This window comes from Bos mutus, chromosome X, assembly GCF_027580195.1.
Source record: "Bos mutus isolate GX-2022 chromosome X, NWIPB_WYAK_1.1, whole genome shotgun sequence".
NCBI classification, from domain to species: domain Eukaryota; kingdom Metazoa; phylum Chordata; class Mammalia; order Artiodactyla; family Bovidae; genus Bos; species Bos mutus.
In genome coordinates this window covers 124178345-124193492 of record NC_091646.1, presented here as the reverse complement: position 1 = coordinate 124193492, position 15148 = coordinate 124178345, and positions in this window count along the sequence as shown.

Below are 15148 nucleotides of genomic sequence, written 5' to 3'. Positions count from 1 at the left end.
GGCTGGCGTCCCAGCGTCCAGGTGTCTGCTCCTCTGGAGAGACCGGCCAGGAGACGCTTTCCTCAGCGCTTGCCTGAGTAGGCAAGTCAGGCTCTGGGGCCGGCAGAAATCCTCGTTTGAGGGCCCCACCAAGGGGCCTGGTCAAAGTGCTGCAGCTGAGCGCAGGGGCTGCTTGGGACTACTGCTCGGGCGCTGCAAGTACGGTCTCAGCCCCGGTACAAGTGCTGGGTTGTTGCCAGTCCCTCGGCCCCTTCTGAGTCACAGTCTGACTCCCAGTGGGCAAGCCCTGTGGGGCGACACTGGAATAGGGGCTCCCACAAAGTGACCCACTTTGTCACTGGCTTCCTGCCACCACCTGCCCCCAGCCCCTTTCCCACCTGAGGACTCAGAGACTCGGGGGAGACAGCAGTGAGGAGCTGCGCGGGCATGGGGGAGGGGCAGGGTGGTGTGTGGAGCCTCTTCCCCGAACTTTCCACGCGGTATCTGGGGCTCTGCGGTGCAGAGGGTGCTTCAGCCTCACCCCCGCATTCTAGGCTCCCCTCAGTGGTGTCCTCTTCACGAATGATTGGTGGTTCCTGTGAGGGTGAGCGAAGTCGGAGCGACCTGTGACGCCATCTTGATGACGTCGCTCTTAGGCTCGGGTTTCAGCCTCCACGCGCTGGAGTGGAAACTTAGCATTAGTTATTCAAGGCATGTGAGTTTCCTACAACTGCGAGAAGAGCCCCTAGGATGTGAATGCAGATAGTAGGTTGGGGAGAATACCAACTGGCGGGAGTTTTTATCCGTAGTTATAGGGGTCTTACACAGTGCTATGGCTGGGGAGAGGTTTCAAAATCGCTTTCTTGCCATTTTTCTTAGCCCTCAGCTGAGATAGCTAGTTGTCCCCTCTGCTCTTTAGTCGTTGGCCCAGAACGATCCTTATTTCTGTCCACAGGACCCATTGAGATGGAGCAGCTCTGATCTCTACTCCTTCTAGGTCCCCCTGGAGCTCATAGGAATTGTTTGGTTGCCACTTCATTATTTTGCATCACGGGAAATGGGTTTTATCCATTTCTCCATATACTTCTTCTTTATATTTAATTTTTAAAATGTATGTTTGGTTGTGCTGGGTCTTTGTTGCTACAGGGGCTTTTCTATAGTTGCGGCAAGTGGGGGCTACTGTCTAGTTGTGGTGCTCAGGTCCATAAGACTGATCTATACATCAGTGTCTCTTTTGCTGTCTCGTACACAGGGTTATTGTTACCATCTTTCTAAATTCCATATTTATGCGTTAGTATACTGTATTGGTGTTTTTCTTTCTGGCTTACTTCACTCTGTAGAATAGGTTCCAGTTTCATCCGTCTCATTAGAACTGATTCAAATGTATTCTTTTTAATGGCTGAGTAATACTCCATTGTGTATATGTACCACAGCTTTCTTATCCATTCATCTGCTGATGGGCATCTAGGTTGCTTCCATGTCCTGGCTATTATAAACAGTGCTGCGATGAACATTGGGGTACACGTGTCTCTTTCCCTTCTGGTTTCCTCAGTGTGTATGCCCAGCAGTGGGATTGCTGGATCATAAGGCAGTTCTATTTCCAGTTTTTTAAGGAATCTCCACACTGTTCTCCATAGTGACTGTACTAGTTTGCATTCCCACCAACAGTGTAAGAGAGTTCCCTTTTCTCCACACCCTCTCCAGCATTTATTGCTAGTAGACTTTTGGATCGCAGCCATTCTGACTGGCGTGAAATGGTACCTCATAGTGGTTTTGATTTGCATTTCTCTGATAATGAGTGATGTTGAGCATCTTTTCATGTGTTTGTTAGCCATCTGTATGTCTTCTTTGGAGAAATGTCTATTTAGTTCTTTGGCCCATTTTTTGATTGGGTCACTTATTTTTCTGGAGTTGAGCTGTAGGAGTTGCTTGTATATTTTTGAGATTAGTTGTTTGTCAGTTGCTTCATTTGCTATGTTGTGATAGTTTTAGGTGGACAGCAAAGGGACTCAGCCATACATACACATGTATCCATTCTCCCTCAAACTCTCCTTCCATCAAGAAACAAAAGCTATTTTAGATGTCTGTTTAAAGGAAATGCCAACTTCCAGCCTTCAAGATGTAGTCAATGGTAGGTTTCTCCTCTTTCCCCATCTCAAACACAGAAAGAGTGATGTGGGAATGGGTCGGGTTGGTGGGTGGGGGGAGACAGACAGACACATAGAGAAAAAGGAACATATCTATTACCAGGACCATTAATAACATATATATTAAAGGACCAATATGTTACCCTTATCCCTAAATGGCCAGATAAAAGTGAAGGTGGAGGTCGCTCAGTCATGTCTGGCTCTTTGCGACCCCATGGACTGTACAGTCCATGGAATTCTCCAGGCCAGAATACTGGAGTGGGTAGCCTTTCCCTACTCCAGGGGATCTTCCCAACCCAGGGATCGAACCCAAGTCTCCCACACTGCAGGTGAATTCTTTACCAGCTGAGCCACAAGGGAAGCCCAAGAACACTGGAGTGGGTAGCCTATCCTTTCTCCAGCAGATCTTCCCAACCCGGGAATCCAACCCAGGTCTCCTGCATTGCAAGTGGATTCTTTACCAACTGAGCTATGAGGGAAGCCCAGATGACCAGATAAAGGTCCTGCTTAACTGAGATATCTGACTTGGACAGGCCCATTCAAGCCCAGCCTGAGGAGGCACTAATATATTTACATTGCTAACATATTCATTTCTCAAGAATGTTGATACTTCAGGTTTTTAATGGCACCACTTAAGTGAATTTCTAGGTAAGTCACTTTCTTTAAAGTGATGTTACTGAAATAAAATATTCATTTTAGTGGATATCACTTTTCTCTATTAACGCTTGCATTTTCAAATTAATTGGTTTACTTAAGTGATGAATGGTGCCTATTTATGGAAGATGTAATATATTGATATGTTTTTGCAGTGCCTGGCAATGTAGTATCCTGTACTTATATCTGTGCTTACTTACTGGGCTCCAAGAGTAATTACAGTTTTAACACCATTTTGATCTGCCTAAGAATGTGCTCAGTGTGCTCAGTTGTGTCCAACTCTTTGCAACCCTTTGGACTAGCCCACCAGGCTCCTTTGTCTGTGGAACTTTTCAGGCAAGAATACTGGAGTGGGTGGCCATTTCCTTCTCCAAGGGATCTTCCTGACCTAGGGATCGAATCCTCATCTCTTGCATTGTAGGTGGATTCTTTACCATTGGGGAAGCCAGTGCTTAAAAATACTGAGTAAAGTTGTCACCAAATTTACAAACTGTGGGCTTAAGAACAGAAGTGTTCACATAGGCACATTTACCAGCTTGTCAGTCACTAAATCATAGTAACTAATTCATAGACTTTAGCATGCATCTGCGTATGCAAGCAAGTATTCTAATGTGTGATGAGTATGATACACAAGGCTATTATTGAATACTATTTGGGTCTATTGAGGGGTGGCAGAGGGAGTCAAGCTTTGTTGTTCTTATATTAAAGATTGACTCTTTTTTCTCAAATGGGCCTGTGCTTTCTAGATTATTACTCTAGAAAAATAGCTTTCAAACTTTATTCTAAGAAACCCCAGGGATTTCAAAAATGGTTGATTAGAGTATCATTGAAAGCAGCATTAAAAAACTTTAACCTCTCATTAATGGAATGATTGTTCATTTTCTTAGGTGTGATGATAGCATTGTGGTGGTGTAGATTGCATTTATTTTTGAGTGGTGCCTGCAAAAGTATTTAGGAGACACGTGAGATTATGTCTTCAATCCTACTTTCAAATTGTATAGCAAAAAGAAAAGATAGGGAAAAAGAAAGTATGCTAATAATTACTGAATCTCAGTGGGAGTATATGATTATTTGTGGTGTTAATCCTTCTGTAGATTTGATGATTTTCAGTAAAAATTAGGGGAAGTTGTGTGTATACACTGAGGGACCAAACTCAGAACTCCTGCATTGCAGGCAGATTCTTTACTGACTGAGCCACCAGGGAAGCCCTATATATATGTTGTTGTTTGGTCGCTAAGTCGTGTCTGACTCTTTGTGACCCCATGGACTGCAGCATGCCAGGCTTCCCTGTCCTTCACTATCTCCCGTAGTTTTGCTCAGATTCATGTCCATTGAGTCAGTGATGCTATCTAACCATCTCGTCCTCTGCCGCCCCCTTCTCCTGCCCTCAGTCTTTCCCAGCATCAGGGTCTTTTTCAGTGAGTTGGCTCTTCACATCAGGTGGCCAGAGTATTGGAGCTTTAGCTTCAGCATCAGTCGTTCCAATGAATATTCAGGGTTGATTTCCTTTAGGATGGACTGGTTGGATCTCCTTGCAGTCCAAGGGACTCTCAAGAGTCTTCTCCAACACCACAGTTCAAAAGCCTCAATTCTTCAGCACTCAGCCTTCTTTATGGTCCAACTCTTACATCCATAAAACAACAACAACTGTGTGTGTGTGTATAAAACACTTATATATGTTACATGTATATGGAGAGAAAGCGTTAAAACATAGTAAAAGGAGAGTGCTTCTTGGATCCAGGTGTAGGCTACATGGGTATATGTTGTTCCTTCAACTGTCTGGGAAACTGAGGCAGGTGTTTCCCTGCAGAAGGTAGTGGTGGAGTGCTTTTGTGGGGGAATGAAGGCAGCAGGATTCATCAGGAGGAGGAGTCAGTCACAGCTAAGGCCTCAGCTCAAATCATTTAGCTCTGTGGCTGGGATGGCCCTCCCCTGTTGTCTTCCTTGAAGCATGGGGGTGAAGGCTTTATGCCTCCTCACCCACCAGTCATTGGGTGTGAGCTGCCTGCCATTGGGTGTGTGACTTTGGGTGAGGTGGCTCTCTTTGGCTGACAGCAGTTCCCAGATGAGGCCTCAGCTGACAGCTGTCAGCCTCAAACACCGCACCTGGGGGATGGGCATGTCTGTCCTGAAGGGGAGGTCTGGGTGGCTCACCGCAGCATCCTCTATGCAGTTTTTCTTTCTGGTATGTTCATTTGTTTACTGGAGTCATATTCATGTAAATGTGTTATTATTTTGGAAGTTTACAGCTTTGTCATGTGTTTCTGTTTTGCTGGTGGTGGTTCCCCCCCCCCGGCACCCCCCCCCCCCGCCGAGTAATTTAAGCTTGTAGATTGGTCCTCATGTAAAATACTGCCCCCATTCATGTGTGCTGTGCTCAGTTATATGTCATCATCCCCAAATAAAAGAACTTGTAATAGTTCTCATTATGTCAACATCATATTACACACAGTTGTAGGTTTTATGTTTTCTTTTTTACCTTTCTTTCTTTTTTGGTAAACCTTGAGTGCTGCTTATCTGACTTAGAATTTATAAAATACATTTAGACAAATACCACTTTTAAATCTGCTTTATATATTGAAGATTCAAGTAAGACATAGTCTACATGAAAAGGAATTTGCCCCTTGAAAGCTATTGGTCTAGAGTTCTTCTCTAGTCTCTACCCAAGGCAAGACAGTGCTTGACTTCCAGATATGCCATGTGAAGTTTGAAAACAATAAAAGATAAAAAGTTTGTGATGCTCAGTATAACTGGTATCTGACTCTGCTGAGCCCATCCATTTTGATCCTAAGTGAGCAAGAACTCTTTGCCTTGTCTGCATGCACTGGCCACTTTCTGGAACAAGAACAAGAAAGAACAAGGGAGGTTCTTTCCTGGTTATTTTAAGCACTTGTTTCCTTCTGATTTTCTTGTTTCCCTCATTGCCACAGTTTTTAATATGAGCTTCATTTATTCAGACAAGGGTATAATATCCCCCTAGAGGAAAAAAACAATAATTCCAAAAGCAGAGCCCACATGTTGCAGAGAATTCAAAGTTATTCTTCCTGGGAAAAAAGCCTTAGTTACTTTAGAATGGATTTGGCCTTTTAAAACACGGATACAAGAGTGGGCAGGTTTGCCCAGACAGTCGCTGCTTTCACGAAAGGTCTCCAGAGAAAGAGCAGTCCCCACTGAAAGTGACAGTGTTGAATGTTGCAGTTGCTGCCTGGAAACCCCACTGCAGTCTCAGGATGCCTTTGGAGAGTTGACCTATGCAACTTTTTAGAGCATACATAGACAAATCATTTGTGACAACCATAATATGAAGAATTGCTAACCCCTTCCTGGCCCCATGTCCTTACTGAATTCCGACCTTAAATAGTCTACTCTTCTTTAGTACTTTCTCCCTCTGCAATAGCCTAGTACAGCTCTTATTCTATGGTGTCATATTGTGCATAAGACCATTAGTACCCAGCTATGCATGCTGAGGGTGCTCACTAAATACTGTGTTCATTGGTTATATTTTACAATAAATTCCCTATATTTCAGAAGATCAAAATGAAATGTTAATGACTTAATTATCTCTGACATTAAGCAGTAAGTACAGGGACTTCCCTGGTGGTCTAGTGGTTAAGAATCCACCTGGCAATGCAGGAGACACAGGTTCAATCCCTGATCTGGGAAGGTCCCACCTGCTGCAGAGCAACTAAGCCCATTCGCCACAACTACTGAGCTTGTGCTCTAGGGCTTGGGAACCACAACTACTGAGCCTGCCTGCTCTAGAGCTCATGCTCTGCAACGAGAGAAGCCACCACAGTGGTAACCCTGCACATTGCAACTAGAGAGCAGTCCCCTCTTGCTGCAGCTCGAGAAAAACCTTTGCGACAATGAAGACCCAGTACAGCCAAAAATTAAAGTAAATAAATAAAATTGTTAAAAAGAGAAGAATCCGCTTTCCAATGCAATGGACATGGATTTGATCCCTGGTCGAGGAACTAAGATCCCACATGCCACAGGGCAAGTAAGTCTACATACCACAACTAGAGAAGCCTGAGCACCACAATGAGAAACCCTTGCACTGCAACTAGAGAAAGCCTGATGCAACAAAGACCCAGTGTAACAACAGCAATAAAAAGCAGTAAGTACAAACTGTGCAAAACATGATGCAATTTTTTTTAAAGTGTGAAAGATTGTCTTAGTTTGAGTTCCTGTAGACATAGATCTCAAGACAAGGATTCAAGTGCAAATCATTTAACTGAGAGGTGAAGGAAACACTGGAGTGCGGTGAGGAAATGAGACGGACATGGGAAGGAGCTAATATCAGGTGCTACTGGAACTTAAAACTACTGAGGATCTCTGGGAGGTGGTATAAGAAACTCAGAATTCTCTTACCTGAGGGTGAGGAAGCTGAAGCATTTCGTAGACAGATCCCGTCAGTTCTGGGTTGAGGACTGTGAGGGTTGAGGGAGCCTTAATTTTCTAGCACTTTCATAAAGCCCTGGTGGCAAAAATGGGCTTTATGTTAGTGGGTTAGGGATATGTGTGGGTGCTACAAACATGCTGTTGGATATCCAGAATTATATGCCAATATTTTTCAACAAGATCTGGCACTTCTATCATTAAAGAATTTTTTTTTTCTGGTGATGGGCGGGAGGCTGGTTTCATTTACTTGAGTTTAGTAGCTAAGAATAGTAATACTTTTTCAACCTCACAGATTTAATGTAAGGATCAAGTAATAATATCCGTGAAAGTACAACAGAAACGGAAGATGGACGTTAAAATGATTTGATTGTTTGCAATGGATAGAAAAATGAACCAAGGACGAACAGAAAACTGGAAAATAAAACTCACAGATTTTTTTCTTGTTTTACTGTGTTTTAAGTGGTTTTGCTTCTGAATCCCAAAATGTGGAGTTTGAAGTGATTTCATTTATTTCATGTTTCCTGATTCATCAGAAAGCCTTCTTTCTGACATGTACTGAATCTGACATGTACTTTGGGACTGTTGACCAGCTGTTCCTGACTTGGCCACATGAAGCTCAGACTGTCTCAGTCTCTGAACTAAGAGAACCAATAGGGACTTCCCTGGTGGTCTAGTGGCTAAGACTCCATGCTTCCAATGCAATGATCTGGGTTCAATCCCTGGTAGGGGAACTAGATCCCACATGCTGCAACTAAGAGTTCACGTGCCACAACTAAAGATCCCACATGCTGCAATGAAGACCAAAAATCCTACATCTAAGACCCTGCACAGCCAAATAAATACAAATAAAAAATTAAAAAAAAAAAACAGAGCCAATAGTATTAGCAGATCTCTTACCACCAGGAATACAAGGTTAATAGTCTCTTTGTAATCAATTTTTGTACTGTTACATTTCAAAATAAGTGTGTATTCTCCATTGAGTGTAATATTCTTTGTATAGATACTAGATCAGGCTGTGTTTTTAGTGTGGATTTAATCTTTAGTGTTTTTATTTTTTATTTTTTTTAATCTTTACTGTTTTTAATGTATATATATTTCTTGCCTACCTTATTGATAACTTTTTGAGAGAAGTAGAAATCTTTAATGATGGTGAATCTGTTATAAAAATGTGACTCTGAATTTTGAAATTACGTTATTCAGTGCATACAGGTTCAAAATTATTATAGCTTCCTTGTTCTTTTTATCATCTAGTTAGGTTCTGCTTTATTCTTTCTGTCTTTCTCCTTTAAGTTCTGTTTCGCCAGATATTAATTTTGCTAGATAGATTTTTTGTTGTTATTTGATACATATATTTTTTCTAATCCTTTTATCTTAGTCATTTATGTGTTTTAGGTGTGCCTCCTATAAATAGCCCATATCTAGGTTTTGTTTTTCACCTACCAAATATTAATAGAAATAGATTTACTTATCTATTAAAGATAGTGATTAAAAACCATAGATTACTGCTGTATTTGGGGTTAATTTTTCCTTTCTTGTTTTGTTCCTCTTTGTTTTTTCATTTTTGTTTTCTTCTGGTTTGAAAGTTATCCACTCTAGTTTTTTTTTTTTTTGTCATTCATTTCTTACTCCCATTTTGAATTGCTTTTTGACCTTTTGTTATACTAATGAGATGTTTTCTGCAAGGTTAATTGTCTTTCCTTATCATGGAATAGAGTGAAAATATTATAAACATTTATCTTATGGAAGAACATTCATGGCACATTTGAGGGTTGTTGCTGTGTACCTCGGAGAAGGCAATGGCACCCTGCTCCAGTACTTTTGCCTGGAAAATCCCATGGACAGAGGAGCCTGGTAGGCTGCAGTCCATGGGGTCGCTAGAGTCAGACACGACTGAGCGACTTCACTTTCACTTTTCACTTTCATGCATTGGAGAAGGAAATGGAAACCCACTCCAGTGTTCTTGCCTGGAGAATCCCAGGGACGGGAAGCCTGATGGGCTGCCGTCTATGGGGTCGCACAGAGTCGGACACGACTGAAGCGACTTAGCAGCAGCAGCAGCAGCATCTGTGTACCTAATGATGTATAGTGTATATGTTGCTTTATTCCATGCACAGAGGATACAAGCACAAAGTACTGAAATCTTCCCAAACTTTTCTTTGGCATTTCTATCCACATAATTTGGCTGACCCTCCCTTTTCTTCCCCTTTCTCTTTCCTCATGATTTTTCTCCAGTAGCCTTTGAAAGGAGCCTTAAATAGTGACAGGAGTTGCAAGAGGTAGCATGAAGGAAAGTTAGGTATGTCAAGTCCCCAAGCCTCAGCTACCCAATTCTGTAAAATTAATAGTTTTTCAAGGGAGCCTATTTTTTTCCCTCTCTCTCCATTTGTGTGACAGCTTTGTGCTGTGACACATGCACCTTCAGCTGACTTTCCAAAGCCTTCTATTTTGGAGGTCATAATTTTGACTGATAGGCCTATAATTAGTAAGTGCTCATTAAGTACTCTGTCTGGAGTATTTCTGTGGGATGGTAGAGAATGTTCTTAGCAGCTGCCAGGGTGATAACAGTCCTGCAAATTGGCATGACTCCAAAAGTACTAAAGAACTTTGTTAATATTAAAAGCAAATGAACGAAGAAGCATAGCAGTAGCTGTAGCAGCAACTATAGCAATGGAGAAAATAGTGTGAATGCTTCTTAGTCACCAAATCTAAGGACCTCATTTTTCTCCATAGTGTTCAAAGCTTGATACTCACAGTTTTCCTCCCACCCATCTGAAGTAATGCCTCTTTCTACTGACTCTTTGTCCTCCTGCCTCCTAGCTACAGGTGTTTTCCACCTGTTGATCTAGAGTCCTTTTCTCTCTTCTGTGATCCTGCCCTACACAGAGCATTCCATTCCATTGGCTTCAAATACAAACTTTATGCCTTCCAAATCCGCATCTGTCTTTTACTCAAACTCCAGTTCCATGTTTTTAATTGCTTGCTGTGTGTTTTCCCCGTACAGGTCCTGCTAAAGCCTTAACTAAATGCACCTAAAGTCATACTCTTTCCTTGAAAGCAACTTCCACTCTCTGCTGCTGCTGCTGCTAAGTCACTTCAGTCGTGTCCAACTCTGTGCGACCCCATAAATGGCAGCCCACCAGGCTCCCCCGTCCCTGGGATTCTCCAGGCAAGAACACTGGAGTGGGTTGCCATTTCCTTCTCCAATGCATGAAAGTGAAAAGTGAAAAGTGAAAGTGAAGTTGCTCAGTCGTGTCCGACTCTTCGCGACCCCATGGACTGTAGCCTACCAGACTCCTCCGTCTATGGGATTTTCCAGGCAAGAGTACTGGAGTGGGGTGCCATTGCCTTCTCCGTTCCACACTCTATGACCCAGCAATTCTACTCTTACATATAATGAATAATGAAGTCGCTCAGTCGTGTACGACTCTTTGTGACCCCATGGACTGTAGCCTACCAGGCTCCTCCATCAATGGGATTTTCTAGGCAAGAATACTAGAGTGGGTTGCCATTTCCTTCTCCAGCTCTTATATATGTAGCACAGAAAGAAATGTGTGCACAGTGCACCAAGAGATGTGTAGTTAGAATATTCATGGAACATAATAAATCATGACCAAATAGAAATTGACTCAGGAATGTAAAGTTGAGTTAAAATTAGAAAATCCAGCTTTTTAATTTATCACATTAATAGAATAAAGGGGGGGGGATGTGATCATTTCAATAGCTGTAGAAATTCATTTGATAACATTAAACATCCTTTAATGGTAGAAATTCTTAGCAAAGTCAGAGAAGATGGGAACATCCTTAATCTCTAAAAGACTGTGAACATGCTGTGCTGTGCTTAGTCGCTCAGTCATGTCCAACTCTTTGCGACCCCATGGACTGCATCCTGGCAGGCTCCTCTGTCCAAGGGATTCTCCAGGTAAGAATACTGGAGTGGGTTGCTGTGCTCTCCTCCAGGGGATCTTCCCAACCCAGGAGTTGAACCCAGGTCTCCTGCATTACAGGCAGATTCTTTACCATCTGAGCCACCAGGGAAGCCCTACTGTGAACATACTAAATGATAAAATGTTGAAAACTTTCCCTTCGAGATCAGGAATAAGAGAAGGATGCCCTGATAACCACTGTAATTCCACATTGTTCAGAGTGTTCTGGCTAGTATGCAAAACAAGAAAAACGCATAAGAATTGTAAAGAAAAAAACAGAAAACTGTCATTATTTATATATATGATTATGTTCATAGAAAATACAAATGATTTGGCAGATAAACTATTTAAATTAATACGAGAATTTTAGCACAGACCCTGGATGTAAAAGCTCAATAGTCCAAAATCCAATATATTTCTCCATACCAGCAACAAACTGAAAAGAAATTGATATAAAATACCAAGAAACACATCTAATAAAGGATGTGCAAGACTCTACAGAAAAAAATGATAAAACCTTATTCTCAGACATTAAAAGAATATAAGAATGGGAAGATATACAGTAGTAAATATGAACACAAAAGATGCCCATTCTCCCCAAATTCATTTCTAAATTTAATGCAATTCCAATGAATGTTTTTTGGTGGATATTGACAAATTGATTTTTTTTAATTTAAATTTTTTAATTGGAGGCTAATTACTTTACAATATTGTATTGGTTTTGCCATACATCAACATGAATCTGCCACAGATGTACATGTGTTCCCCATCCTGAACCCCCCTCCCACCTCCCTCCCCGTACCATCCCTCTGGGTCATACCAGCCCCAAGCATCCTGTATCCTGACAAACTGATTTTAAAATTCATATGGAAATCCAAAAGGCCAAGGATAACCATTACCCTTTTAAGTAGAAGAATAAGGGAGAAAACTTGATCCATTGGATAAGAAGGCTATTATAAATCTATAGTAGTCAAGACAGTATATCATTTTTCAGGGATAGAAAAATAGACCAATGGAGTAGAATGAATAATCCAGAAACATATCCACAGTTAAGGTTAATGTATGGTGTATGTTGCACTCTAGAAGAGAATTGTCAGTCCTTAGAATGAATAGTACTGAGACAGTGGGTGCGTGTGTGTATGCTCAGTAGCTCAGTCGTGTCTGACTCTTTGCAATTTCATGGGGTGTAGTTCGCCAGGCTCCTCTGTCCATGGAATTTTCCAGGCAAGAGTACTGAAGTGGGTTGCCATTTTCTACTTCAAGGGATCTTTGCAACCCAGAGATCGAATCCTCATCTTTTGCTTCTCCAGCCTTGGCAAGCGGATTCTTTACCACTAGCGCCACCTGGGAAGCCCAGACAATGTGTTCAGTTCATTCTCTAAGTCGTGTCTGTCTCTTTGCGACCCCATGGACTGAAGCACACCAGGCTTCCCTGTCCATCACCAACGCCTGGAGCTTGCTCAAACTCATATCCATCGAGTGAGTGATGCCATCCAACCATCTCATCCTCTGTCATCCCCTTCTCCTGCTTTCAATCTTTCCCAGTATCAGTGTCTTTTCCAATGAGTCAGTTCTTCATATCAAGTGGCCAGAGTATTGGAGCTTCAGCTTCAGCATCAGTCCTTCCAATGAGTATTCAAGACTGATTGCCTTTAGGATGGACTGGTTGGATATCCTTGCAGTCTAAGGGACTCTCAAGAGGCTTCTCCAACATCACAGTTCAAAAGCATCAAGTCTTTGGCACTCAACTTGCTTTATGGTCCAACTCTCACATCCATACATGACTACTGGGAAAACCATAGCTTTGACTAGACAGACTTTGTTGGCAAAGTAATGTCTCTGCTTTTTACTATTCTGTCTTGGTTGGTCATAGCTTTTCTTCCAGGGAGCAAGCGTCTTTTAATTTCATGGCTGCAGTCACCATCTGCAGTGATTTTGGAGCCCCACAAAATAAAGTTTCTCACTGTTTCCATTGTTTCCCCATCTATTTGCTGTGAGGTGATGGGACCAGATGCCGTCATCTTCATTTTTTGAATGTTGAGTTTTAAGCCAGCTTTTCACTCTTCTGTTTCACTTTCATCAAGAGGCTGTTTAATTCCTCTTCTCTTTCTGCCATAAGGGTGGTGTCATCTGCGTATCTGAGGTTATTGATATTTCTCCTGGCAATCTTAATTCCAGCTTGTGCTTCATCCAGTCCAGCGTTTCTCATGATGTACTCTGCATATAAGTGAAATAAGCAGATTAACCATGTACAGCCTTGATGTACTCCTTTCCCAATTTGGAACCAGTCCATTGTTCCATTTCTGGTTCTATCTGTTGCTTCTTGACCTGCGTACAGATTTCTTAGGAGGCAGGTAAGGTGGTCTGGTAGTCCCATTTCTTGAAGAATTTTTCACAATTTCTTGTGATCCACACAGTCAAAGGCTTTGATGTAGTCAGTGAAGCAGAAGTAAATGTTTTTCTGGAATTCTCTTGCTTTTTCTGTGATCCAGTGGGTGTTGACAACTTGATCTCTGGTTCCTCTGCCTTTTCTAAATCCAGCTTGAACATCTGGAAGTTCATGGTTCACATACTGTTGAAGCCTGGCTTGGAGAACTTGAGCATTACTTTGCTAGTGTGTGAGATGAGTGTGTGCAGTAGTTTGAACATTCTTTGGCATTGTCTTTGGGATTTGAAGGAAAACTGACCTTTTTCAGTCCTGTGGCCACTGCTGACTTTTACAAATCTGCTGGCATATTGAGTGCAGCACTTTCAAAGCATCACTTTTTAGGATTTGAAATAGCTCAGCTGGAATTCCATCACCTCCACTAGCTTTGTTCGTAGTGATGCTTCCTAAGGCCCACTTGACCTCGCACTCCAGGATGTCAGCCTCTAGGTGACAATGTGTAACTGTGATTAAATTAAACTTCTATCTCATGCTATATCCCCACATCTATTACAGGTGTACTAAAAGCCTAAACATGAAAAATAAAAAGTTCCTAAAAGACAATATAAAGTATCTTCATGAGGTTGGGGAGTAGGGAAGAATTGTATAAACAAGATACAGAAGATACCTAACCATAGGAAAGGGGCATTATTGATAAATTAGATATTAACTTAAGCACTGTTTATTACAGAACTCTGTAAGAGTGAAAAGGTAAATCACAGGGTGAGAGAAGATATTTGCAAACTTCTGCAACTGACAAAACTAGTATTTTGGTGTATTAAAAACTCATATAGGCAAGTCTTGAGGAAAAGGATGAGGGTGGTTCTGACAGACACATTTGGGGAAAACTGAGGCCAATGAACTTTTGCCTCATTTACTGCTTAAAAGTTTCAGAGGAGTCTTCTGGACAGAGACCTTTTGCCATCATGGGATGTCTCAGCCTAATAAAGAGAGGCATGGTCAGACATAATATTTTAGGTCATGTTCACTCAAAGCAGAGCTTGAGACAGGGATTCCAGTGCATGCTGTTTATTGGAGGAATGCGCCTAGGAGAAAGGGAATGTGGGAAGGGTGATAGGGTACGGGAAGGTGCTAGGCAAGTATGTGTTCTTAGCTTTAGCCTTAACCCACAGGGAGTTCTATAGCATGAACTTCACCACAGAACTGTTTCCCCTTGAGATAAGGAGGCCAGAATTACATACCTATGTGGCATTTAGTCATTGACTGTGGGCTGTACCCCAAAGGTGGGAAGCGGGCATAGCTTCCTAAACATGTGGCTCCTGCTCAGCTGGGGGAAATTTTCCAAAGAAAAGGACTTTGTAAACTATTAGCAGCCACTTCACAACATCTGGAGGGAGGGGTGAATTAGTTTGTAACAGGCATCACTGTGGAGCAAAAAGAGTATCCTCTGCAGTGAGGACTTGGTTAGTATGCCTGAGTCAATCTAAGTTCCCTTGTGGTGTGGATCTTATGTTGGAGCCCAGAAGCCTAACTGGGACTGGACATCACAGGGCACAGTGATCTAGAGTAGAGGATAAAGAGTGAGCTCTGTTTGCAGAAGGCAAAGAGGAGGTTGTAACAGGGACTCAGAAGAATTTCTAGAGAGGAGATTGAAACAG